The sequence below is a fragment of the Dryas octopetala genome, chromosome 1, assembly GCF_963921425.1.
Source record: "Dryas octopetala chromosome 1, drDryOcto1.1, whole genome shotgun sequence".
Taxonomy (NCBI): Eukaryota; Viridiplantae; Streptophyta; class Magnoliopsida; order Rosales; family Rosaceae; genus Dryas; species Dryas octopetala.
The window spans coordinates 18,815,579-18,838,471 of NC_141366.1; the positions used below are offsets into that span (position 1 = coordinate 18,815,579).

Genomic DNA, 22,893 nt, shown 5'->3' on the forward strand with positions numbered 1-22,893 from the left:
CAAATAAGTTTATTTAAGGGATCCCTTATGGGACCCACTCCACATTGTATTTTTTTGACCGGAACCATCTATTTTTTTTGTCTCCATTAAAGGATCGTTCTTACAAAAAATTAGGTTAATGGTAAACCATTTGACCATTGATTAAATGGTCATTACCATTTCAAATTTTCAAGTGTTTATATAAAAATATTTTGTTTGTCTATTTATTTGATCAAAGTTTGATAACTTCATAGTTTATGATTTGTCTAATTTTTTGCAAAAATGATATTTGAATATAGACCTAAAAAATAAACGGTTAATTTGAATCGTCGAAATACAATATGAAATAGGCCCTATGAGAGATTCCTTAAATAAAATTATTTGAAGAATTCCTTAATGAATGAGACCTATATATATATATATATATATAAACGATATATATAACCAACCAGTGGCGATAGAGATAGAGGCAATATAATTAGCACATGTTACATCTCCCTTGAATCATATTGCCTAATGATGATAATTAGATATATATATATATATGTATATATATTCTATGTGATTGTACAAGAGATATTTTTGATCCACAACTAGTGGAAGCACATTTTCAAAGCATAATGAATTGAAGCTAGAATAATTAGAAACAAAGCTCGATCATCCATTGCAAAATCAAATCACTAGAAAAGGTTTTTTCGGATGCGGTTAAAAATTATGGTAAATGTTACAATACCACTTATAGAAGCATAAGAATATCGATGGATAGAATAGGTTAAAAGTAGTATGTACGAATTAAAATTTAATTAAATTTTTTGTAGAAGAGTGGGAGTGCTCATGAACAAATACAATTATGGTCCATGAGCCTTAGCTCAAGTGGGATATATGTGATAAGTGAGATGAGGATATAGATTCTAGAACATTCTGCATGTCAACCTCACTAATTAATTTGGATCTGAATCCAGTTATAATTATCAACTTTATTCACCAAATAATTTGATAATATTTCACTTTTTTAAAAAAATTTGAATCAATTTAAATTTTATTTATTTATAATAAATAAGATACTAACATGCATAAATCATTTATTGAACAAATTTTCGTGACCCAAACATTATTGATACAAATAATACATTATAAGCAGTGGAAACCATTGAACCCAAAAACATTTCCAAATGTCTCACCTAAAATTAAGCCACTTCACAGACCATGTACATGGTGGAGAGAAATCGCGAAGATAAGTCACTTGTAATTAAGCTTTGACATTACAGTGGTGCCAAGTGGAACACAACAGGACAGCTCCATTGTGCTTGTTTGACTTTGGTTGTAGCTATATATATATAGCTTAATTATCTCTCTGCTGCTCATCATGGTGGAGTTTTCCTATTTATAGCACCAAAGAGACAAAATAATTATTTCACTTTTGATGAATGAGGCTAGAATATTTTTAAACAAATCTCTATCAGATTGTGTGGGCATACCACTTAGTCTTGCCCCCATTGGGTGGAGACGCCATCACCAAATTTATATATATTAAAATTGTCAATCACAAAAACCCTAGCATACTACTAATTAGTAGCATGCCTCTATATAAATGACCTAAAACTTCTCTACCCTCCATGAAGAACCTAGCATTTGGGTAAGTACATTTTATACAGATTTCCAGACAGATAGAATAAATAAATAGCATGATTCTTTCTTTTTCTTTTTTTTTTCATTAGACAATCTTTTGTTTACATGGATCTGATCATCTGTTTTTTCATGTTTTTTTTGGAATAACAGAGAAGTTAATATTCTGAAAGGTCAAGAATCATGAGATTCCTGGTTATTGCCCTAATTTTCATGATAGTGAGCTCTTCCTATGCCATGAAAAGTTCAAATGAAAATGATCCAAATGGGTATGGCGGCCGGCAGCTAGATGAGGATGATGCAAATGATGTCGGCCAATATGGGTATCCCGGAAGCAGTGTGAACAACCACCATTACATCCCCAGGCCGGACTTTAACAGCAAGGGTGGCGGTGACAATGGGAATGACAGTGGGTAAAATAATATTTGTAGATATAATTAATTATGTAATTAGTTGAGATGATGTTTCATATACGTACGAGTGGTGTGTGTGTATATACAAGCAATGGTTTAGTTGATAATAGCTTATAAAGTAATGTATTCTTATTAGATATCTGGTACGTAGCATGTTGCCAGATATAAATAAACATTTCACTTTGTTTATGTTAGGCCCGTTTGGGTTTGGAGTTCGGATTGTAATATACTAATATACAAGTAGATCTGCATGTACAACGCAGTGTTTATTTTGTATGGTTATTATTAAGGTATGTTATTCGAAATAAATTAATCTTGGTTTTTTATATGTATAATTTGCAGCCAAAAACTTTACAATCTCAATTCATTGATATATATATATATCATCCATGCATGCTCAATGTATCAGTACTAACTACCAACCACTCTTAGTTTTGATATATGATGGACCATGTATGTTCCTACAGTGTGCCCACCTTGTGATCCGAAATCAACTAAATTGACATAATCTAGGACACGATGATCCAAGTTGATCCTTTTTTTATGTTTTTTTTCCTTGATATAATTTATATCAAGGAATAATGATTTGAACTTGCAACAAGCATGTTAGGATACTATTTCGGGCAAGTACAATTCGCTTTATTATTTTATTTGTGAAAAATTATTCTATTATTTTATTTGTGAAAAATTATTCTGTATAACCGATACATGTCACGTAATATAACTAATTTATATGTCATAATATAAATATATGTTATTAATATTAGAGAGAATTAAAATTCAATCTATTTTATGAATCGTTCTTAAACTAAAAACTAAAACTGATAGTAATTTAAGATTTTTAATTAAATCATTTTATTTTTCTTCACTTTATATTTAAAATCTTAAAATTAAAATTTAACATGCAGTTTTTACAAAACACATCCTACACTTTAAGAGAGAAAATACCCTTCAAATAAGGATAAATACCCTTTAAATCAAAAAATAACTTTATTATAAATTAAAAAAAATTTCTTATAAATTTTAAAACACTCTTGTCTTTATCTAAAAATTATTTTTCTAAAAAACTTAAGTCTAATTATCTCTTAATATTATACTCTGTAAATATAAATACAAACATACCATACAATAATACCCTTACACGTTAAATTAGTTGCATCACATAATAATATATTGATTATACCTAATAATTAATTTTTCCTTATACCCAATAATTAATTTTTCCTTATTTGTAAGTGTACTTAGCATCATGTTAAGCTTTTCATTTGGTCCGTCAAACAAATACAATCTTAATTAATTTGACCATATATTTTGATCATAGCCTGTAGACAATTTTTCAAGAAGAAGCATTTCTACCATATCCATTGAAGAACGGTTGATCTTCAACCTATTCACCCCGTCTAAGTATATAACCCATTGTCTCTCCTCTCTCTCCCTCTGTCACAACCCACCTTCTAAGATCCCATTGTCATCCAATCAACCACTTCATTGTGGTCAGTCCAGCATTCACAAATTTGAATGACCTAAAACAAACTTTCTATCATGATTCATGAAGCTGCCGCATGCATCCACAACTGTGTAACATTTTCTCAAAAGGACAGACCAAAATGGGAGCCTCAATTAGGGAGCAATTGTTTTCTCCCTCTTATTTTCTGCCACTTTAATTCTATGGATCGACAATGGTACTTGTAACTTACCCCACAAAATCACGAATCATGACTGCCAAATTGCCGCCGGAGCCAATCCTCCTGCTGTTGCAATTGCTGCTGCTGCTGTTGGGCACTTTCCACTCCATGTCTGAGTCCCAATGTCAATGACACCGCTCCAAGTCCCCCAACCTCAAGCCCGCTCCGCCGGTACGGGGCAAAACCCATCAATGCCTCATCCATTCCCGATGGAACTTGACACTCTAATCTTGACCTTTTCTCGTGACATTGCTGTTCTGCTTGCATTGCATCTCTTGTGCCGGAGCAGTCCAATTGCCTATTAGGCATCGTATTTATGCCAAATTGGTCATTATTTGGTCTGCTGGTATCATCATTTGCAGCATTTCCATCCTTCTTTCTGGGTTCTTGGCCAGCCTCCGCTGAGCCTCGAGTCTCCAGCATGTGTATTTCTTCAACCATGGGCTTCCAAATACGCACTCGGGCATTTATGAACCAGTTGGACACCTGCATCAGTTAATAATCGTACCATTATTATGCAAATCCCGAGTTTTTTGGTTTTAGATTTTGTACTTTTGTTTAAAACAACATTGTTTTGAGTTTAAGAGTAAGACAGGTTTAGTATTTAAGATTTATATAATAAAGATGATTAAATAGAGTCCCTCCAAACAACGTAGTTTTAGAGAGATGCATCTTGTACTTAAGTATTGCCATATGTGAAAGCTAATGGTGCGTTTGGATTTAAAGTCACGGAATTTGTAAATAGTCTTGTATGGATAACCGATTAAAAGTGATGAAATTTAAATGCGATCCAGGTGGGGGTGATGATGGCGGAGGTTAGGTGGTGGTGGTGGCAGCAACAATGGAAGCGGTGAGGCAATGGTAGTATGATGGTGGTGTGGATAGTGTTAGACACGGTAGTGGAGGCAAGAGTAGTGGTGGATTAAATGAGGGTGGCAGAAGCGGTGTTGGGATGTGGAGGTAATGGCAGTGTTGGTGGCAACAACGGTGGTGATTGTGGGATGATGGTGGTGATGGTTGTGGTGGGTCTTTGTTTTTTCCTTTAAATTTCATTGTTTTAAAATTTGGAAAATGACAGCTATCCAGATGAAATTTAAAGTCGGGATTTATGACTTCCAAATTTCACATTTTTTCAAACATAAAATTTTAAGATTTTCAAGTTTATAATATTAAACAAGGGAATTAAAGATTGTAATTTCTCAAATTTTGACTATTAATGAAATGCCAAGTTCAATTTCCCAATCCAAACACCCATATGCCAATCTACCTACCTACCTACCTACCTATCAATTTCCCAATCTACCAACCTATCATTTTTTTTTTTTGGAGAAAAACCTACCTATCAATTTAAGTGAACAAATCCTAATTGCAAATCAATTTTGATTAAGAACTTTAGACATGATAATAAAGGAAGGTGACCCTACCTGGTTTCGAGAAAGACCCGTTTGAGTGGCTAACATGTGCTTGTCTGTGTCCGTGGGATACCTAAAACAAATAGTTGCATCATACAACTAAAACAATAACTCAAAACTGAATTAAAAAACAATAGATTAACAGAGAGAGAGACATGAATTACTTACGGGTGAAGAAAATGCTCAAAGAGCCAAGCTCTAAGAATGGCCACTGAACGCTCTGGTAGGCCTCTCTGGGGCCTCCAGACCTGCGGTTGGGGCTCAGAGAAGGCCACATGAGGCCCACCAGGTTTGTGCTTTTGGAAGCCCAGGCCCATAGACTTGATCTTGGCCATACTTTTATCAGCTTCACTACTGCACCCAGTAGTAGCCCTGCCAGTAGTGGCAGATGCCAAATGATCCTCTCCCAAAGCTCTGCTTATGTTCTTGAGCTGGTCCTTGATGGAGTTTGTGAGACACCGGAAGTGCCTCGACACTGTGTTCAGAGCCAAGGAAATGTATGGGGTTGCAGAGCTGAGACCTGCCACTGACTCAAAAGATGAGACCACCATTTCTATTTGTTGATGGTATTGCTTGTACCTTCTGCAAACCTTATATTCAATGCCCACAACAGAGTTAATTACCAAAATGACATTCAGAAAAATTCATGATCTTACTAATTATCACTAACGAGGTTTTCTCTAATTAATGCAAGATGAAAGAAAGGCGGGACGGTCAGGGCTTGAGCATAAGTAAAGGAGCCAATCGCTTCGAACACCAAAGCTTTGAGAGCTCCCAAATTTTATAGACCTCGTTATATACTTATATAATATGTTAGGCCTAAGTAATGTACATTAGGATTCGAGAACCTCATTTTCATGGTTCTCCCCAGACCCCTAGAATATTAGGGTTGGCCTTAGATAAAAGTTGCTTGATCAATGCAAGATGTGAGATACTCTGAGGTCGAACATTGTCTCACATCTCGCATTAATCCTATATATATATAATATAGATCAACTAGAAGTTTAATACTCAAGACCACAATATATTGCCCCAAAGGCATTTACGGTTGACATTGTTGATCATACGTCTCACGGGTCCCATCTCTGTGAAAAATACTCACTGAATATGGTATAAATAGTTTTATAGATTGAAATCATTTCAAAGCCATCCGAGTAAATTATACGGTTTGAACTGCAATAGCATTTCTGGGTGATGAACCAAACATTTGCAAAATTACGCAATCAATAGTGATAGGCAACCAACTTGAAAAATGATGTCGGCCATCAGAAAGGGTGTTTCTTTTACCCCAATAATGTGATTTTTGGCCATTCCAAGACGACAACTTGGTTTAGACCTTTAATTGAAAATCTAATTGCCACGGTCCTACACATACAGCAAAACATATTTGAATGCATTAATAATTATGGTTTGGACATTAGGGAGGAGAAAATCTAAATCTAGTGGATCTCTAATGAAGATGTGGGTCATCTTTAATTTTGTTTTGTCAATCAGAATTTATTTACTCTACATTTCCTTAGAACATATACATCTATTTATTTGGGTAACCTACGTACGTGCTGCATGTTAGGTCAACATCAACATGTAAAAATAGAAAAAGAGTAGCTCTGCATCCTTCACTGATTATTTCAGTGTTAATTTTGTGTTTATTTCTAAAATTACGTTGAATTTTAAACTTCTATATAATAATTGGTTACAATATAAATCATAATTCTACAATCAAATACAAGCAGGAAAGCTATTTTATAGAAAAAGCATTTAACCATGAAAACCAAGACTTAGAGTTCAATCACCAATTCATAGCTTATAACAATTGTGAGAAACACCTTTGGAAAAAGAAACACTAGTAGTCTCACACACATTGTTTTGTTAAGTGTCTACTAATAGACTAAAGCAATAAAAACCTATGGACGAGTCTTTTTATCTAACAGCTTAAACTGTTAGGTTCAGTACCTCAATACTACCTTCATAGTATATGATTCAAACCTAGAAAATCTAAACATAGATCTAAGTGGAAAAGGGAAAAAAAGTCAACTACAGATGACATGGAATATTTCCTCTGCTAAGATATATCAAACATATGATTTCAAATTAATGATAATAAAATTGTGTCAACAAAGGACTAGCTTCAATGTTTAAAACAAATTTATCCTCCTAAGTTAGACAAATCGAAGCTATCAAACTTATCATTGAATATGAAGAAGCCGTATATATTAAGCAAAGAAGATAACTTCAAATTTGATACCATGTTAAGTAACGCATATATTTTAAAGTTAATATTACCAAAACAAAACAAAATGCTCATCGATCATGGATTCAAATCCAACAGTTCATGATCTATTTGAATGCCAATGCACTACTTTTACTCTTTTAAATAAATGTCAATTGTTAGATTGTGATCCGATGGATGACGAGCAAGACTCATTGTTATATGATCCTATATGAGCCAGCATATCAATAATTGGCGATGATCATTATCCTATTATTGCTAATGGTTGTGTGATTGGATCTTCACTCAACAAGGATGCCAAGACTAAAACATAAGGGGAGATACTTCTACACGCAAATGTAACCCATAAGCATATATATGTTACCAAGCAAAGTTGTACTTGAATTTGTAACTTAAAAAAAAAGAAGTTGTACTTGAATATAAGGAAAAGTGGCTGATATCTAACATGCATGAACTTATTGTCCATCTAATCAATGTGACTTTTGTAAGACTCTGCGAAGCCATTATCAGGGCCCCACCCTAGCCATTATATATGTAACCCAGTGCAGATGAGGCTGGAGTTGCATTAGGCAGAGAGCATAGACTCTAGAACCAATTGTCAATTCCTTATGGATCAGAAATAGTGACCTTGTTAATCAATGACTACTCTAGACCTCCTAAAAGCCAATTCTCATATTGAAATGTCAAAAACAATGTTCAACAATATTCAAGACTTCTATTCCCAATGCTCAATAATATTGAATTTTTTTTGTTCTTTGATCATTAAAATTATTTCAAACAATTGCATCTTTTTGTACAATTATATGTCTACCGTCAACTCCCATTCTAGTTCAGTAATGAAGTATAGAATTAGATTTTCGTGTTACAATAAGAGTTAGGAATTACACCATATTCAACAAGGTTATATTATTACTTGCCAATAACAGTGCAATACTACTTTGTTTCGCTAACTTTTGCCATATATTGAACTTGGCCCGGCTGAAATTTTCTAAAAAAAAAAAAATCTAGAGAAAATATTTTTCGACCAAATTAGCTTATCACATTATATGACAATGGATGCTACTTGAACTTATGCTTAAAAATGTTGTCCTTCTAGGCTCTAACATTACTCTTACTCTAGCTCATGGAAATTAAATCACCAGAAAAATATATTTATAGCAGTCACGTACTTTACCACATTATTGACAACAAGTTAACCAATCTATACAATCATAAAGACATAAAAAATTATTCACAAGCACTATAACAATTTTAAAGTAAGGGAGAGAGATAAAAAATCACTAACCTCTTCTTGCATATAGAGAAGCTTTGCCTTCTTTTGGTGGTACTCAGGCCTAAAAGACTCAGAAGATGTGCTTGCAGCAGCTCCACCGTCACTGCTAATTTCATTTGAACCATAAAAAGTAGAGGATGATGCCCCAGAATTATTGTTATTCCCCTTCCCCACTAGTTCAGTTTCAATTGCATTCACAGCAATATCATTCGAAACCGAAGCAGAAGCACTGACTTGATCCCCAGACACCCTCTCAGCTGAAGCCTGCAGATCACATGTTCTGCTCAGCTTCGAATCACCATTTATCCTACAAAACTCATCCAACAGCTGTTGTGCCGGTTTCAAGAACTTGGAACTCTTCAAAATGGTTGCATATCCAGTGAAAGGCCCAAGAGGGCCAGTGTTTCGATAAGAGCTAACAGAACTACTCCCTACAATGTCTTGAAGTGATTTTCCACAGGCTTTGCTGATAATCGAAGGCTTTGTTATCGAACACAAGTACCCTCCTCCGGACTTATTCCCGGTTTTCGGACTTTGAAGATCATCATCATCCCCAAATTGAGATAGAGGCAGTTTGGATGGAGGGTTCGATGAGAGCGATAGGGACAGCCCTTGTTGATTGGAGTCACTAGTACTAGTCCAGTTATGGCGATTCTCGGCGGGATGATGAGGACGATCCATCCAAGAAGAAGTAGCAGCAGCATTGTTGAAAGAGAATGTGTTGGATTGATCTACATAGCTTGGAAGGAGAAGAAGCTCATTTCCAGTACTACCCTCTACTGCTGCTGCAGTACTACTAAAGCCAAGTGAGGAAGCCATTTCAAGCTGATGATCTTGGAGGGTATTAAGGTAATTAATTGGATGCATTGCTCCTCCTCCTCCTCCTCCCAATAACTGCTTTTGGCTAACAACATGATGATGACTACTAGAAATCTGATCAGCAGATGATGGGTTGATGACCAAATTACTAGACTGTACACGATGATCTTGATACCCATTAATGTAATTAGTACTAGGGTGCTTTAAATGTGCTGTGAATGAAGAAATGTTGTGGTTCTGAAAATTACTTACACTACCCACTTGACCACCACTTGCGTAATTGGTCGTGACCCAATTCAAGCTTTGGGGTACTTGATGATGATTAAGACTAGTAGTACTTCTCCAATTACCAAAATTATTCTGTGTCGACTCACCAACCGCCATTGATCTAGTATGATCAAAATTGAGCATTTCTGCGGAGGAGGAGAAGACGGTTGGATCATAGAGCAAATTATTGGTGTTCCTCACATTCCGGACTTGAACTATATCTGGGTTTTCCGAATTGCTGGGAAAATTATGAAAATGATTATGAGATAACATTGAATTTGAAGTTTGCTGAACTCGCAACTTGTCACGGCGGCTTTGCTGAGCTACATGTGATTCAGGCACAAAACCACTCATCTCCACTCCACCCACTCAAAAAATTGCTCCAATATTATCGTCTTCGTGTACTCACATCAAGCTGATGAGCTCACCATTTCCAAGCACTACTGTAATTTCCTGCAAAAATATTATTATTATTCTGTTAATAATATTCCAAGAAAGCAAAACCAAAAACAAGAAAAGCATATATACAAACCTCATTGCCTTTACCACAGAAACAGTGTTTTTCTTTCTGCCCCTTAAACTGTCGGCAACCCAAATGAAAAAGATAAAAGCCTCCAGTACTTCAAAAACCACACGTAAAAAAAAAATTTTACTACTCACACTCACCAATCACCATACAATATATATTGTACATAAATTATATAATACAGTACTACGTCTCTCTCCTCGTGAAACCCTAATTATCTATCCTTCAAACACACCAACACCACTCACTTCAACCCAAAAACCAAGATCCAGTTATAGGACTCAAACCCAACTCACAACCTTATCCTTATACATGTGTTCTGTTATATACTTATATATGCACTATAATTCTCGCGCGCGCACACACACACAAAAGAAAAGGTTGCTTAATTATAAATAAATATTTAAAACACTAATTAATGACATCATAATTATTCCATTTAACAAGTGCAGTACACTAGTACTAGTACTTCGAAGTTCGAACAATGATCCAAGTAGATCTTCACAGTTAATGAACATCAAGTATTAAACGCAGTCATCGAAACATGTCCAATAATTAATTACTAATTACCTCTGAAAACAAGCTTTGCTTATCGGATCTCAATTCGGAGACCGACCCGTTAGAGCTCGGATCCGGTGTTGTTCGGTGAAGTTTTGGAGCAACACGCTTCAGAGTTGAGAGGGCAATTATTGTGGAAGCAAGAAAATGGTTGGCGTCAATTAATAAAGCTTTTGAGTGTTGTGTTGACGTTGAGAGCACGCACGGTGTTGGCAGAGCTTAGCTTTCATTCATTCATTCGTGTAACTATGTAGAGCTTTGCTTGCAGCCGTTGGATGTAACGGCGAGAAGATCTTACGGTGACAAAATTCGTGTCCGTGAATCGTTTTCACCAATTCAATTTTCAAGGGTCCCATGAACCGAAATTTTTACCTTTTTTTTTTTTCTCGTGGAAAGATGAAAAAGGAAACATGTGGTGGTCCGAGGAAACACTCTATATTTACGGAAATACCATTACCGGAAGAGTGGGATATCACTGCCTAAATAGTCTTTTTTTTTTTTTTTTTACCAACAAAAAGTTAGTTTTTTTGGTAAGCTACTATAAATATTTTTACACAAGAGAAGAAACCATGCCATGCTGCTAAATGGAGATATTGATGGAGGGGATTTGGGTTTTATACAATACCATACGAATAAATAATTAAATAAAAAATCAAACAATTTTTTGTAAAATGAAACCAACAAAATTAAGTTAAGAAATTTAGAAAAGAAACGAATGAATTCTAAAGAGGCCAGGTGAGAAGTTATAAAATTGCCAGGTTAAAAATAGATAATACTGAATTGGCGGGTTAATTACTTTAACAAGGCCAAATTGGTCAAAAATAAATTATAATTTCAATAAGATATTAATGTATGTGTAATGAAAAAGGGCATTGGTACGCATGTCAAAGCTAGTCACACATAATAACAAGTAACCATATTTGTTGTTTTTGAAATTGGGTCAAGTAATACTCAATAGTCAATACGCTTAATTTAATGTTGTTATCTATGTATATAAAGCAAACAAATTAGCTACACAAAATTTTTAAAATACCAAAAAATGTCAATGCTTAAATAATATGTCAACAGAGAAAAATTTTATCAGTAGAGAGTACAATGGTAAAAAAAACAAAACAAAAAATACTAAAAATTTAAAGAAAAAGAAAGAAAAAATGTTCTTACAGAAAAACCACCAATAACATATTAACTTTTTTTTGGAGTACCAAACAATTATTCATTATCCATTTATTTTTTATTTTATCAAAATTATTTAATTTGGTTATTCAACTTATTCTCAGTTAATTTATGCATCACTTACATGCATGTAAAAAATCGCGCCAAGGACTAATATTTTGGTATTAAATTGTGTTGAATATTATTGTCCCTATAGTTTGACTAGTTTCAAATAAATGAGATGTCAATATCTATTATGCTAATGAACCTTCACATGCAATAAAAGTGAGGATAGGTGTTCTAGTATTAAAGTTATGATTCTATCACAAGTATGTGCAACCTTTATATAGATATGTTTTTAAGAAGGTAACAAAAATCCAAAATGAAAATATTATGATTGGCCGATTCACTTGCAAAAATACGGTACCAGGTCGATCTACTTTAATGAGTTGAGTGATTAGCATTTTCATCAAGCATTCGGTACAATCAAACCAAACGTTCGGTAAAGTCACTGTGCGCTCAAAAATTGTCACTATCAGACACTAATAATCATTGTTACTATGCGATAGTAGCTATTTAAATTGTATGAACACCCTATAAATTGTCATTATGTGACAGTAATAATTTATCTATTTTGATTATAAAAAAACTCATCAAGCGCGTAGGGCAAAAAATACAGAATAAAATATAATGTTGGCTTTATTTGTACAAATTAAACATATTCTTCATTTCAATTTTTTAGGTGGATTTATTTATCATTAAGTGCTGTAAAATGAAATTTAAAATATTGGATTTTTTTTTTGGAAATTCTAAACCAAAATATTTTTTTTCCTTTTTTTTTTTTTTTTGTGAAACCAAACAACCGATTTTAATTTAGAACATATTCTTTTTTTTTTCCTTCTTTACAAATATTATAAGTTAATAAAAATTCATTTGTCCTACCACGTCAGCACGCATAAATATTCTTAATTGCTTATCCTACTCTAATTCAACATACACATATAGTATATGCCTCGTTGCATTTGTGTGTGTAGGGACTATACATGAATTCTTGAGGGGATAAAACTATTTACAAGTCACTAGTAAAGTTGTGATGGTTTGAAGAGGATTCTTTTAATTTTTAGGTACAAACTCATTTAAGAGGACTCTTTGATATTTGCAAATTTTCACTCCACAATCCAGACCTTTGATTTTCAATACCAATTGATTCCTCTTCCCAAATCATATAATACAATGTCACCATCCAAAATCCAAATGGTCAAAGCTTGTATAGTAACCGCCAAATCATGTGGAACTAGCGGACCCACATGACCTTACGTGTAAGCCAGTGATTGCACAAAAAATTATTGGACAGAGAGCACACACTGTACGTGCAACTGGAGATTACGTCACCTGTGGATTGTACCCCTTTTCTGGGCCTGTGCACTGGGCCAGGGCCTACTGCAGTGGGCCCATCCAGCTTTGATTGTCGACCGCCAGATCTTTTGCTTGGGGACAAGGGTTTGTTACTGATTACAGATAAGATAGCTGGAAAAGCCGTACGGAAAAGCCTGATATGTTCTCACTCTCACTCTAACTCTCACTCTCACTCTCACTCTCAGTTATGCCTTGGTGAGACTGGAAATGTTTGGAGGCGTTGGATTGAGATCCAAGGGCTGAGAAGGGGTTTGGGTTTTTGGGTATTTTTGTCACTAGGACTGGTGACAGTCCAATCAAAATAAAGAAGGGAGGGCAGTCTGTGATAATGGGGTTCAGCTTAGCTAGCTGGGTGACCCACGTGGTCGTAGGGGGAGTAGCCACAGGAGAATATCAGATGGCAGAGGCTCTGAGCTTGTGAGAAAATCAAGAAAGTGATATCATTTTTGAGACCCATGTGGCATAAATATAAGAAACTAGTTCGTAGTTCATACAATACAATACAATACAATACAATATTTTTTTTTTTGAGCAGGTTCATACAATATACAACCCTTTTATGATACTAGCTTGTGGTTGGTCTATTGAGTTTAATTAGCATTCCAATTTTTAATTAATCGATGATTGCATATTTGCATGTTATAATTGCTCATTTTCATTTTATGCATTTGTTTGTTTACTATGAGTCCGACTCAATATAATTTGATTTAAATTTCCTTTTGTCATTAAGTTTTAAATTAATCTGAGGATTCGGTCGAGCTAATGAAGTAAATGTCATTCGATTATTAAACTGTCTAGTGTGAGAAGCATGAGTCACTCGCCCGCAAATCATCATAACACAATGGAATGGAAAGCAATCGAATCTTATTTTGATAAAAACTTAATTTTATCTCATAAATCAATTCGTTAGAAATAAGGTAGATTGAGGATTCAATTACCTCTAATATGAAAAAATAATAATTATATTTTTGTCGTATGGTTTATAAGAATTAATTTGCATTGTAGTAGAAATCACTTGTATTTTTTTATTAGGGTTCTATTGGCTCTTTTTTTCAACGTTTATTTATTTATTTTTTTAGTAAGAAGTTCAACGCTAATTTGTTATTGCTGTGTATCTCCTTTTTTATGATTAAATTTTATTTTGTCATAAAAAATCGAAACAGAAATAGAATTCAAAATAATGAAATTTAAAACGAGCAGAAGTGTCCACTAGGCACTAAGTTTACCTGTTAATTGAAAAGAAAATAAGGGATAAGACAACTTCGTGAGGATTCTACAAATCCACATGCATTTTTTGCTAAGACAAAAGAAAAAGAGAAAAATGGTCTTTTCCTTTGCAACTTTTTGGTGGGAATTTGAAATTATGAAAAAACATTGCAAAGAGAACAATCTCTGACGACGGGTATGACTTCATTCTATCATGTCAATACAGAAACCCTTAACCCTACCATGCTGCATTGCTAGCATGCTTGATTATTAATTAATTAATTAGTTGATTGATATAGATGGATGTGGGGTTGGGGTCTCCATCTTTTCATTGCTTCAATTCGCATTTGGATGTAATAACACAACTGCCTCCCACTTAAACATTGTCTCCCAGTTCTCAGTTGTCACTTGTCACCAAAAACTTGTGTCCCTGCATGGAAGAGTGAAGGCATTGTAGTGTTAGCTAGGCCATCTCCAACACTTGTTTTTTTACTTACAAATTTAAAGATATACATGGATAAAAAAGTCACAATTAATTTGAAATTTTGAACACAACATATTCCAATGGTAAAAATGTAAAATCAAATTTGAGGAACCCCAATTATCCAACTTGATTTAAGAAAAAATTTTATGACTAAATTATATTTGTAACTAATTAATTTCAATAATACTTATATTTGTAACTAAATTACTTATTAGTGTATTTGTTTTACAAATACATAAGGAAATTATATATTAAATGCATAGTTTGAAAGAAAAAGGAGTTTGAAATTATTGATGAGTTGTTGTGAACTCAGAAGCCTTAAGTTCACTCTACAATGCAACTGAATTAATATGATACAAATTAACTACTCTAGCCCATCCAATAATGTAGCTTTATAATCTAAACTGATCATTACAAAATTCTGCAAAAAAAATTAACCGTAAATCAAAATTAGTTAATCATTCAATTATCATCATAACTATTTAAGTGTTACCATTAAACATATTTTGTGATAATATTCTTAAATCAACAAATTGATCAGAAACACATAAACCAAACAAAGAACTTTTTGCTTTCTGATAAATCAAACAACATATACCTAAGTTTTAGGTACGATGGGAGTACTGGATCCTAGGGTCACTAGCCATGGGACATTATAATTTATACCTAAGGAGCAAGGAGAAGATGAAAATTCATAAATGTAGTGGGAATGAGTCTCATGTCACATTGACCATTCATGTGATTGATTCGTTGAAAGCACTAAGGAGAGAGATGGGTCCTATCTGAATGAATAGAAAATCTATGCTTCTGTTCTTTCTTAAATATATGGTTGTGGACCATGGCCAAAAAAAAAAAATATATATATATATATATATATGGTTGTGGACAAGCAGATGAGTGAAGACCTTAAATGACATGAATTGAAGGCAATATGCAAAAGCCAAAACAGAGGTTCACATCAATACCATCATAATAAGTGTATATATATCTTTTATGGAAAAAAGGGTTTGAATAAGGACAGTGACCATTAATTGGGCATGTTATGTATACAAATTCTAATCATGGAAAACAAAGTAACAAACAGATGAAAATGATAAAAAGAAACCAAAGCCCTGTTTGGAAATCTTTGGCTCATTGGCTGGCTCTGTGGTTGTGATCTACTGTACAAGTGTACAACTGTACAACTGTGCAAGTGAAGAGGCTGGACAGCTAGCTTAGCTTAGCTTGGCAGAATTGAGCAATGCATGATGGAAATGGATGATGTGCATTGGCGTTTGGTGCCAACTTTATTAATTCTTGACGGTGAAGAGTGAAGACCATAAAGTAATCGATCGTACTGCTTTGTTGTGGGCCACAGCCAGACTCAGGTGGGCGCGCTGGCACGGCTCAAATTAAAATTGGCCATAACTGTTACGCGCAAAGGGTATGGCTTCAAGGAACTTTTACATGTTACTCCGCCCTCAGCGTCCGTTCTAATATAATGCATCAATTATTGCGAATAACATATAATACCATTACATACTGTGTAATCAATTTATTTATAATATGAGTAGATAATAAATTTATATTTATAAAATATAATATTAATTAACATCAACCCATGTTATTATGCGTAAATTGATTATATCACATGACAAGGGAAGAACTAGAATTTCTAGTTTAAAGAAGACAAAATATTAAAATTAACCAAATAGAAAGGGGGCCATGCTTAACATAATTATAAGGGTGTACACTTTGCACCCCTCAAGTATAGGTCGTTTTTTAATATTCAAAACGTTTAAATGTGAAACTTAAAGTTTATGAAAATTGCAATCCATTCCGTTAATTCTTCTGTTAATTTTAATTGCATATAATATGTGTGAGATTCATTTATACTTATGTAGACAGTAAATTTACGCCACGTGAACAAATAAAATAAACAAAATAAACAAAAAAATTTATATATTAAAAAATTAAAAGATAACATTAAAGCTAAATATAAAAAATTACCTTGTTCATCCCTACCTCTCCCTCCTCCTTCATCTCTTCCGCGTTCCCAGTTTTTTATTTTTTCAATTTTTTAAAATTTTAATTGATTTTAATTTTTTTAACCTATAAAATTTTAGCTGGCTTTTTTAATTTTTTTTTTCACGTAGCGTATATTTATTGTCCTCATCATTGCAAATGAATTTCACATAGGTTTTATATTGAAATGTTTTGAACATCAGGTACCAAAATGAAAAATGGTATATATATACTTGATGAGGTGTAAAGTGTAAATAACCCTAATTATAAATTTCATTATAATATTTCATTGCATTAGCTATATATGAGTGTATGTGTTAAAAATAGTAGGGGGGGAGGCATGGTTACTGCAGGTTTAGATGTGGCTCCACCCCTGTATGTGATAGTGTTATAGTTATACACAATAATTTCTCTTAATAATATATCGACTTATAAGTTGATCTCATTTAGACAAAAACAAACAAGAATAGATTTTATTGTTCATACTATAAACGAACTCTTTATCTCGTCTTTTTGTAAAATGAAACTAAAAGAAAAATGACAGTGAAGGTTTGGCTGTGGCTTTGCCCCTGCAAGTGATAGTGTTACAGTTATACACAATAATTTATCTTAATAATATGTTGACTTAATTATAAGCCGATCTCATTTAGACAAAAAAACGAGAATATATTTTATTGTTCATACTATAAACGAACTTTTTATCACGTCTTTTTAGGCTCACACACTCCAAATTGAATATTTTATAAGTTTTTACACTCATATGATAGAGTGAAAGATGTTAGAATTTGAGTGTTATTATCTTTGCCCTAAAAATCAAATGTGTAAGCATGATTTAACTAATTAACTATTGGTTTAGCAGTAATTTTTTCCACAATGTGAAGTTTGATATCTTAGTAGACCAAGACCATCCAACTCTGGCCCAATCCTTTAATAATTTAGTTGGACTTGTGTCATGCCATTACCTCTTTCATACATGATAATCTAAGTATTCAAATTTGGTGGGCTGGCTAGTTTGGATACCCAAACTTGGTTTACTAATAGGGGGGGGCTGTTCAGACCACCCAAACCTGCTAAATTGACCACCCCATTCAAATTTTATCCCTTTTTGCCCATTTTGCCCCTGCATAAAAAAAAAACCCACCCCTCCAATTTCGGCCGGCCACCTCTCCCCGCCGCCGGCGCAACCCACCCCACCCCCTCCCCATGGCCGGCGCGACCCCCCCTCCCCACCGCCGGCGTGACCCCCCCTTCCCTGGCCCAATCTCCTCTCTCTCTTCCCTCTTTCTACCATCTTCTCTCTCTCCCCTCTGTCTGCCTCCCTCCCTCACTGGACCACCATGGGTGGCCGGCGCAACCCCATAGACCTCCAGATCGGGGGTGGGGGATGGGTGCGACGGGGGCTGGGGGGTGCGACGGGGGCTGGGCTTGGGGTGAGGGGGTGCGGGCGGGCTGGGGAGGGGTGCGACGGGGGCTGGGCTTGGGGTGAGGGGGTGCGGGCGGGCTGGGGATGGGTGCGACGGCGGCGGGGCTTGGGGTGAGGGGGTGCGGGGCGGGCTGGGGAGGGGCTGGCTGGGTAGGAGTGGGCTGGCTGGGGGCGGGCTGGGGAGGGGAGGGGAGGGGATGGGTGGGGGAGTGGTGGCTGGGTGGGGGAGGAGGAGAGGAGGGGAGATGCGGTGGGGAGGGGTGGGGTCGCGCCAGCGGTGGAGAGGGGGTGGGGTTGCGCCGGCGGCGGAGAGGGGTGGCTGGCCAAAATCTGGAAAATGGGCATGCAGGGGCAAAATGGACAAAAATGGGCAAAATTTTAGGGGGGTGGTCAACTTAGCACAATAGGGTGGTCTGAATAGCCCCCCCCCCCTTACTAATATTCATGAATCGCACAATACCCACAAGAGAAAGGACAACTCTTAGCTCAAGTCAAGGTTATCCTTGTAAGCTGCACGACTTGTGTGACCCAACCGTGGAGCAATTATGGCGCGAGCCCACATATATTAGAATTTAGAACATTTGTGCCGGAGCAGTATAAAACTTCAAGTTCAGCATTGTGGTCAGAAAACAAAGCCCATATATCACGTACGCTTGCCAATTTCATCAAGTGCTAGTAATGAAGTTGAAGAATATATCAAGGAGTCTTTACAAAACTAACCAAAATGGGAGCCTATAGCTCTAATTACTAAACAGAGCAAATGACAACAATGGTTCTCGAATTTTTCCTTTAGTACTATGGATCACTTTGTCCATGAACTTTTGTTTTGAATTCTATAGTCCGTGAACTTTAATCTGTGTATCACGAACTGAAGTCCATTCTCTTAATTCTATTCATTTTTTTCTATCAATTTTAGTCATGTGTTAAACATGTGAGCAATTTTTGAAAGGTAAAAATGGTAATTCATCCCTTTTTTTTTTTCTTTCTCCAACGTGATTATAGGTGACTAAAATTGACGAAAAAAATATAGATAAATTTATAGAATTGACTAAAGTGATACACATGTGAAAGTTCGTGAACTATAATTTAAAAACCAAGTTCGTGGACAAAAGTGATACTCGAGATAAATTTCGATGACCAATAATGCTATAGTTCTTTCTTACTAACCACTCATTATTCTTAGATACTTTAGCATGTGCATTCATAATTACAAATGTATAAGTTAGGAAATTTAAAGGGGATTTGAGAATTCAAATTTATTGATTTTTCCAATAACCATTTAGTTTAATTAATAGATGACATTCAATTTTTTTTTTGTGGGAAAGGTCTCAAGTTCAAATTTCATGAGCGACAGTTAATTAACAAAAAACATCCATTGCCTTCACCCATAGGAGCGAGAGTCATTTTTCAATTTTGTTGTCTTCTTACCATGGCCTTTTATAATTTACCAATATCCGTACATGGATTTTGGTCCCAATATGGTAGAACTATTTCCGAAGCGCCAACAGTGTCGAGAATTAATGGATTCATCTTCACTTCACTAATAATGTATTGCATGACATCACAAAAATTAGAACTTCATGCGATACGTTTCAAAGAATGAGTCCATCCCCAAGGACTGGACGGCAAGATACCATAATCATTATTGAAGTTAATTAAATTAGTTCAGATAGATAGACTAAACTAAACGATGAAGTAATTTTCATGCACCTGAAGCAATAGCCAACAATATATTTATTGTAATTACTTGAATAGTGTAGAGTCCTCAAGCTAAGAAAAACCAAATTAAGATAGCATGTTAGGATTGAAGAAATATATGTTTAGATACTTTCTCCTTTCTACATTTTTTTTTTCTTTTCCTGTTTTGTAGTATAGTTGCATAATATGGAATCGTTCATCTTTTAAGTTGCCCTTTAAAGATCATTTATATAAAAATTAACTAAATCGAAAATCATTTAGTCATTTAATAGTGGTCAAATGATTTTCGATTTGGTTGATTTTTGCAGAAATCTCTATAAGATGTTCTATAAAATGAACAATTCTGATCATAAAACAACGCTGCATACTGAATATGAAAAAGAAAAGGTAGAAAAAAGAAAGTAATTAGCATTATATGAATATGTCTGATTTAGAAAGGAAAAGCTTGCATCAGTTCTTGTTGTGTTTTTTGTCTCGTCGGAAATTTCTGGAGGAAGCTACAGGTCTGGCCAAGAGCAGTAGGGAGACTGGGCAGTGGGGTAGTTTGGTGTTTTCCTAGTGGGGTACGATTTTGGAAGACAAATAGGACTTGCACAAGACTTTCCTAGTGTGGGAAGGGAGTTCTAAAGGGTTTTCCTTGTGTACAAGGGAATAGAATTAGCTAATAGGTAGATTATCTAATGCTATTAGGATTAGGAATCCATATTGTAAGTGGTAAGTCTATGCTCTATAAATAGGCTGCTGCAAGTCTCATAAAAATATAAGTATAGCTAGAGACTTCTAGGGAAGAAACTCAAAGGGAGACTCGGGTTAGAGACTCAAGGGTTGGTGTTGTTGGTGCCTCTTAATTCCCTCATCATCTTCATAAATATCATGATTAATTATCTCCCTCCCTCTCACATCATGCAACGGCCCATGCAAAGCTCCCACCGACTGTTCTGGCCAGCTCACCTGCATCGACCGCAAGTGCAACGACGACCCCGACGTCGGGACCCACATATGCCGTGGCGGGGGCGGTGGCGGAGGTTCAGTAACAATTGTAAACCATTAGGCACTCTTCAATGCAAGGGCAAATCTTTCCCTCAATTCACATGCTCTCCGCCAGTGACGTCATCAACCAAAGCCCAACTCACACTCAACGATTTCAGCAGAGGCGGGGACGGTGGTTCCCCATCGGAGTGCGACGAGAAATTCCACGAGAACAGTGAGCGCGTGGTGGCCTTGTCGACGGGGTGGCATGATGGTGGGTCGAGGTGTGGGAGGACGATAAGAATTAGGGCTGGGAATGGGAGGAGCGTGACAGCCAAAGTGGTGGACGAGTGTGATTCGGTCAACTGCTGTGACGGAGACCATGCGGGTCTGCCGCCGTGTGGAATGCTTTGGGGCTCAACCAAGATATTGGGGTTGTGGACGTTACTTGGACCATGGCCTAGCTAAAATTACTAAATTGCTTGTGCTTTAGTTCAATAAGTAAATCTTTAGAAAATAAGGATGGCATGGTTAGGGTTCACCTAACCTAATGTGATTTCCTGCTTTCATGATTCAAACTATTCATTTATTTTTTATTTTCACTTTTTTAACAAAAGGTAGTACATTCAACCGGAAATTATTTAATTACTTAATTATTAGTTTGTTCATTAAGATACATGTTTATGGAAAAAAAAATAATTTTTTTTTGTTTATTTTGATATATATATGTGATATATAGCTAATTTTGATCGAGTCCAACAATAACTTCTTAGAGTTAATTACACTTACACTTCCTGAGGTTTATTTTTTTTTACATACGCCCCCTGGGGTTTCAACAATTACACATACACTCCCTGAGGTTTCAAAAATTGTTGCATATAATAAGATTACGCAAAAAGATGAGACGAAGAGGTGAAATGACTTAATAAGATTACTCAAGGCGTAAAGTCCAAACTCAATATAAATATTTTCTTTTTTGTTTATTTATTTTTTTTTTCTCTTGTAGGGGGTTATATGTAATAGTTTTGAAACCTTAGGGGGTGTATGTGTAATTTTTTTAAACCTCAGGGGGTGTATGTAAAAAACGGATAAACCTCAGAAGGTGTAAATGTAATTTAACTTCTTGCCTACTTAAATAATGCCAACTTCTAAATTTTCAATGATAAAAAAAAAAACACACCTTGTAAATTTTCTAGTTAACAAACTGATATATATGGAATCTAAATTTTAGAGCATTACTACACTTATTAAATTTGTTAATCAAGTTTTGTTCTATTCAATATTGTGCCATATTTTATTTATTCAAAATTTCAGACTACACTTATTTAATTATAGTTTTTATTTTTAACACTGGGGTAAAAGTTATTTTTTTCCCCTAAAGGAAGGATGAAAGTCAAAATTTCATGGTAGGTGTGCTACACTGCTACTGCTACGTGCTCTATCATTAGAGAAACCTCTCCCACAAAAAAACTGCATTTGATTTAGCAGTTAGCACTGGACAGTGACCAACTGACCATCATATCCAAATCTGGCCAATCCGTTAATAATGTAGTTGGGGATTGGGCTATAACACTAAAACTATTCAAATTTTGTGGGCTGGTTAATTTAGAATCTTTAGAAACCCAAACTTGCCCCACTATTAATTAATTTAATTCATGATATTCACAACACACACATACACACTTTGTAAGCTGCCCACAACTTGTGTGACCCAAATGTGACACACATTATTTGGACGTCTGCTCAAAGGCCT

General features: G+C 35.2%; 2 pseudogenes across 1 annotated transcript; one reads left to right on the plus strand and one right to left on the minus strand.

The window, feature by feature from the left end:
• Positions 1-3,241: 3,241 nt before the first annotated feature.
• On the minus strand, positions 3,242-10,930 carry LOC147298841 (uncharacterized; annotated as a pseudogene). The gene is made up of 5 exons (XR_015124200.1): positions 10,801-10,930; positions 8,631-10,157; positions 5,284-5,705; positions 5,128-5,188; positions 3,242-4,189 (listed from the first exon to the last, which is right to left on the minus strand). The product of XR_015124200.1 is annotated as an uncharacterized LOC147298841 (transcript).
• An 821-nt stretch (positions 10,931-11,751) lies between these two features.
• On the plus strand, positions 11,752-21,604 carry LOC147298842 (kiwellin-like; annotated as a pseudogene).
• The last annotated feature ends 1,289 nt before the right edge of the window (positions 21,605-22,893 follow it).